The sequence below is a fragment of the Spinacia oleracea genome, chromosome 5 (assembly GCF_020520425.1).
Source record: "Spinacia oleracea cultivar Varoflay chromosome 5, BTI_SOV_V1, whole genome shotgun sequence".
In the NCBI taxonomy this organism is placed as follows: Eukaryota; Viridiplantae; Streptophyta; class Magnoliopsida; order Caryophyllales; family Amaranthaceae; genus Spinacia; species Spinacia oleracea.
Window position 1 is genome coordinate 103,188,199 of NC_079491.1, and position 6,708 is coordinate 103,194,906.

A 6,708-nucleotide genomic window follows, 5' to 3' on the forward strand; every position below is an offset into this window, starting at 1 on the left:
CGAGCAACTGAACCCAACAAGCGATGTCATCTGATCTGCAAATCACCTTATCAAGCGCCCCTTTTAGAACCCGCGAAAAACCCAAACGACATTTGGGAGGGATGGATTTCACAGAACGCAACCGCTTAGACAACAAAGAGTCTAGAAGAGCAACATCAAAAGAAAAATGATGTTCCCGAGGCGCATCAGAAGAAGGCAGCTCGGAAGTAGGAGCTAGGGGTTTTTGAATACCATAGAGAATAAAACGGGGAATACCATCCCCAGAATCAGGAGGGTCCACAAAAACAGTACTAGAACCACTGCCATGTCGACACCTAGTACGATGAGTATGAGTCTTGAAACAATCTCCACATAGCCAAATTCCCATACGACGAAAGGTCACCTCAGCCGAAGTAAAAACCTGCAAATTGGTAGTAAGGGAATGACGGGTAGCATCCCGCACACCAAAGCAACAGTGACGATCCCGTAAGTGAGTGAGCAGAGAACTCCTCACCAAACCACGCCCACCTCCATCCTGGCACCCGCTAAGTCCCACAAAAGGGCAATGAAACTTCTCCACGGAAGCCGCCATATCACGTGGAAAGGTTATCCTAAATAAATAAGTCAACCAAAGGCAATGGAGTACACAACGAACTGCCCCAAACAGCACACTGCAACACAAACCACACGCAAACCAAACAACCGAAATGACCGACAAACCACTGCAACCCACCTATAAACCAACAAAAACACCGGAAACCAAACAAAAGCACGCCTGAATAACACTGTCGTCGCAACAATCACTGTCGGCGACCAAAAGCGATCAATAACACCAGAAAAGTTATACCGCCGGACAAAAAACTCTGAGCCCTACCCAAAAACCGCCGTAGAATTCGCCTGAAACTGCACCGGAAAACACCCAAAATTGCACCGAAAACTGTGGAAAACGCCTGGAAAACCGCCCAAAACTGCAACGAACACGCCTGGAAAACGCAATGGAACTGCACCCGCAAATTGCACCCGAAATTCGCACAAACCACCTGATTATGACCTGAAAATGACGCCTGAAAATGCTGTGCCCACAACAACCTGATGCCGCCGTGAACTGCCTGAATTTAGGCCGGAAAAGCCACCGGATTATACACGCAGGCGGTGCCCTAAACACCCACCCATTATCGCCTAATTTGAGAGGATTACCTATTATTATTATTATTATTATTATTATTATTGTTGTTGTTGCTGTTGCTACTAATACTACTATTACTATTTCTATTATTATTATTATTATTTCATATTCAAATTATAAAATGATAATTTTTTTAAACTATAAAATAATATTAATATATAAACACCAACCACGAATGTGAAATTAACATACAGAAAAAAAATTAAAATGGATGTATTTATTAATTTAAATTGATATAATATCATAGTTACATACAAGAACATCCACAAACTCCAAAACAAAGAAACAAAAACCTATAATCCTACCAACGATGAAACTGAGCAAAACGGTCACCTCAGGTAAACAGATAAGCAACAACAACAAATGCCCTTAAAGATAACAACATACATTGCTTCCCACCAGATTGAAATAACACCCATGAAACTTCTTCTGTTAACTCAAAAACTACAACTTAAACCAGCCCTCAAAACAGAGCAGACCTTAGTCGATCTTCACACAACAGGGAGCACCAAAATCAGCAGGTTTGGAAGAAAATGAGAAACCAACAGTAGACACCAGCTGGCTTACACACCAAACAACAACAACTAACCCAACAACGGAGATGAACCACTAGCCAACTCCGCCAGTATTACTAAAGTAACACCCACACTACTCCAACGCCTGAACTCGAGCAGTACAGAAAAACAACGACAACACCAAAACTTCCTAATCCCTAAAAAAATGAATGTGCAATATTAACTACAATGTTTAAAGTCATCTTCAGGCATTTCCTTTTCTTCAGCTCAGATTTGTTATCCTCAGATCTATCTTATGATTTTGATCCCCTTCCCTTCCTTATCTGCAGGACCTATCATCGGTCCCTGGACTAGTCTTTTCCTTCTTGTTTAGATGCATCACCTGCCTTCTTTCGACTCTGCAGCCATGACAACCAAAGAAGATTAGACAAGTTGCAAACACTGTAAATACTGCTAATAGTAATCTTATCCTTCTAAAGTCTCTTTAATCTTAGTGAGACTTCTCCCTCTAATTTCTGAAACCTAAAAACAGTTACGCTTAAATTATTAAACTTTTCGTATGAATAGTTAACTAATTATAATTCATAAATGTCATTACATAAAGGAACCTCGTACCTTCTTAGAGCCAGACCTCAAGTTTACACTCCTTATCCTCTTTTCTTTCTTATCCTCTTCACTTGAGTGATTTAGTTCACCCTCTACACCAGGTATGTACTCGTTACTATCTTTTGCCACCTTCTGCGATTTCATCTTACTCCTCTTCGTTTGTTTTGAGCTCTTCACCATTTGACTTACTTGGTAAGCCATTGTTCAACCCCCGACCTAATTCCATCATTTTCGATATATTATCTTCTATCCTCTTTTGTCTTGGTCTTTCATAATCTGACATCTTGACCTCCTACAAAAAATATATTAAACATATCAAACAAAAGATATTCCTATAAACAAAAAAATAATTATCAACAACTGAAAAAGATTATGGTATAAATATGAACAAGGCAGTAGCAACAACTATAAAATTGAACTTTGTGTTATGGAGTGGATATTCTGCCTTTTGGTGTCTTTAAATGTTATAGAACTATGGGTTATGGAGTGGATATTCTGCTCCAGCGACTTCTAGCTGGGTTTGGAAGCACCTATGTAAGACAAAGGACTGAATGGCTACTAAAATTACGCCGAATCAGACCCTGCAATTTCAAAATTATTCTGTAAAAAAAAAACCTCCATTTGATAAAGCAAAGAACTATAGTGGAATGGACATTGGTATTGATTCAAATATCAACTCGTTATAATGATAGTCCTGACTACATCTGCCTCTTGTAAACTCAGTGTGCTTAAGAAGTCAGGTACCAAAGATAGCCAAAAACAAATGTGTGTTCCGTTGGCATTAGTGAACAACATATGGGTAATATGATGAATATCACCCCATCGTTATTTTGTAGAGCTTCAAAAAACACTCCAAGCAAAACCAATGTATATAATGTAGAAAATAAATTACAAAGTACTACAAAAGTATGAGTAAAATTTGTATACTTAGAAATTGGGTCAGATACTTAAAATTTGTATAATTAGAAATTGGGTCAGAATCTCTTCCTAATGGTTTGCTGCTACTTCAGCAGTTAAGGTATTCCTTTTAACACTTTTCAGACAACTTGTATTTAGCTAAAGCTACTTTTGATGGATTTTCTACAACTTGCACGTTTACTGAGGTCACGTTCTGTCTAAATCCCCCTTAGTGCCAATACATTTTTTTCCCTTAACCTTAATAATCTTTTGTAACTGCAATATGATAGTCCTATATCAAACTTTTGTCATATAAAAGGAAGAAAAACTTATATAAGAAGGAAATAAAGTGTTATACTGGTGTCTACAATGATAAAAGGAAATTCTCTATTCCGTGTACTACTGGTGTCTACGGTAATCAAAAGAAATTCTCTACTCCCTATATATGATATGGAATCAACATAATATAAAATATGAAGGTTGGTTCATGCCAGTCTTCTATCTGTTTTGTTAAAAGAAAAGGCACCAACTTTCGACTTTGGAAACTAGCTTTTTAAGGAACGCAATTAGCTTTTCACACATACTAAAGACACATATGGTGTTCTTAGCTCTACTTAGAGAAAACGCGCCATTTCTGCAAAAGCTTTTGCCAGAAATCCTTCCATTTTCTCCTGAAACCTGCAAATAAGAGTGGGTGAGAGATTACAAGATTAATAATGTCATAATATCTTTAATGTAATGATTGTTGTAAAAACTCACGTCAAAATAATCTATATCCTTGAACAAAACTGAAGCCAACAAGCCGAGCTGCAGATGTTTTAGAGGAAGAGCTCATCCCACCATTGGCACCACATGTGTGGTGGTTGATACAGACACTGGTGCCTGTAGTATATAGAGATATTTACCATTGTCTTTGCCTCAAACCCACCATGATTTTGTATTAGATAACACAGAATAGACAGTCACTTGAGATACTAAGGGACCTCTATTATTGCTTTGTTAGATAAAAATAATGATACCACCAATAAGTCAGTAAGAAAAGTATGCATATTGCATCCAAGAAAACTAAATCCATGTGACAATACATTCAGTAGTAAAAATTGCTTTTTAAGAATACAAACTTTTAGAAAAGACGGTCTTACGAGAAAGACCGCTTTGATGGCACTTAACTTGCCACGTAACTGCCACACAATTGCTGACATCAGCAATATATAATCTTATTTTTCTTCTCATTTTCCTAAACCTAATTCATTCTTTCACCCTCCTAAACAATCCGTGTCTCCCTCTCTCTCTCCTAAACACTCGCTCCCTTCCTCTCTCTCCATGACTAAGCTGCTAAAGTCGCTGCTTCTCCTTCGCCGGCGAAGATTTGAGAATGTAACGGTGGCGGTGGCGGTGGAAGGAGGAGCCCCGCGGAGACTGATTTGAGAAAGTTTCTCAGGATGTATAAAATTATCACATTTTCTCTCTCTTCCTCATCATAGAAGAGACGGCGAAGGTCGTCGTAGGATATCGACCGGACTTGAAGAGCCGCGGGGAGCAGAGGTGGCGAGGCAATGTTAGGGTTTCGCAGCGAGAGAGGAAGGAGAAGAGCGACGGCGAATTTGGTGGCCGACGAGCAGCGGCGATGTGCGATGTTCAGGAAAATCGGTAAACAATTTTGTTGATTCGGACGTTTTTTAATTAAATTAATATCATGTTTGTTGTTCATATGCGACGAATCAATCGACGATCAGTTGATGTTGTTCATAACTGTGATTGATTGATTTTGCGATCGTAAGAATTTGAGTTTATTCGAAATTGTTTCTCTGTTTGACTATTTCTCGTCAATTTTCGATGATTTTTTATTAATTTTGTTGATCATAAACAAGATTACATCAATCAATGGAGTAAGTATTTAGTTTAGGTTTTTGATGTTCCAATTCTTTTAGGTTTTTTATTTTACAATTTAGTTTTTTGATTTCACATTGCCATCTCCAATAGATTTATTTTGTATTATACGAATAGGTTGCATTGTTGATTTGTTGCAATATTGTTATGCTCTTCTTTGCGCTTTTTGTTTAGAATTCAATGTTATTATTGGCTAGGAAGAGATATATGCTAGTTTATAGCTTTGCTAGCTCTTGCTGCTGATGCTTATATGATTAGGTAGCATTTTTTATTCTTAGCAATATTGTCATGCTTTCTTATGTACATTTTGTTTAGTTTTTGTCTATGTTGATGTTGCTCTCAATGAATGTCTATTCTAAATGCTTATGCAGCTTTTTGACTTTAATGTTTAGCAGTGTGTAATGGAGGATGCCTGTTCTGGTTTGATTTAGTTTTAGCCAAAGTACCCCTTCGCCTTGCTGTTGGTTCGGATGAGATGCTCGTCTGCTCTATCTTCTCTGACTGTTTTCTGTTGTTTGTGCTCTTGTTCAGTGTGTTTTCAGGTGCCTCTGAATCTCTAATACTGCAGTTTGTTGCAGGTCTGCTTGGTCTGATGGTCCTGGTTCAGTTGGAAGAAAATGCAGGGGCAGAAATATTGTGTTTGATTGCTGATGCCTGCAGGCGGTATGGAGAGGAGTGAGACAGGGCAAGATGGCAAAATTGCAAAGAAATGTAGTTTAATTTCCAAATCTGTATTGTAAATGTGAACAATTTTATTCATTTATATTAGTCATGATTCAATTGGTTTTAGTTAAGAATAATTTCATCTTAGTTACATTTTTGTTATATTTAGTTAAGAATATTTCCGTTTTATTTAAAAATAATTTCATTTTAGCTATAATTAAATTCATATTAGTTTGAAATAATTAGTTCGGAACCTTTTTGTTTTAGTTAAGAATAATATAAGTTTTAGTTAAGATTTTTAAAGTTTTAATTACAAATTTCTTGGTTTTAGTTAAGTTTTTTTGAGTTTTAGTATGGATTTTAGTATAGAAAATTTTAGAAGTATTAGTTAAGATTTTTCGAGTTTTAGTTATGATTTCAGGAGTTTAAGTTACAATTTTCTTGGTTTTAGTTAAGATATTTTGAGTTCATTAAAACTAATTAGTTAAACATTGGATCCAGTTAGTTAAAAAAATGAAATTAATAAGTTAAGCAATGTAGCAAATTAGTTAAACAATGTAACAAAATAATGAAGCACTGGAACCTACTCCTATTAGTGAAGCACTGGAACCAATTAGTTATGCGCTGGATATAATTAGTTAACCACTGAAACCAATTAGTTAAGTCTGAAATTGAATTAGTTACGCAACGAAACCAATTAGTTATTCAACGGAACCAATTAGTTATGCAACGGAACCAATTAATTATGCAATGAAAGCAATTAGTTAAGATTTTATGAGTTTCAGTTAACAATGAGTTTGTTTAAAAATAATACCTATTCGACACATAAGTTTAACTATTTATCTTTGTATCTTAACTATTTTTTTATTCAATTAGTTATGATTTTATTACTTTTAGATATGTTTTACACTAGTTTAGTTAGTAACAAAAAAATCGAAAAACTTATTTTTCGAAAAAAAAACGAAATAAAAT

General features: G+C 36.1%; 1 long non-coding RNA gene across 1 annotated transcript; it reads left to right on the plus strand.

Annotated features, from left to right (window-relative positions):
* The first annotated feature begins 4,694 nt into the window (after positions 1-4,694).
* Positions 4,695-5,962, plus strand: LOC130460742 (uncharacterized). Its single transcript, XR_008920840.1, has 2 exons — positions 4,695-4,833; positions 5,652-5,962. It is a non-coding gene; the product is annotated as an uncharacterized lncRNA (long non-coding RNA).
* Positions 5,963-6,708: the final 746 nt, after the last annotated feature.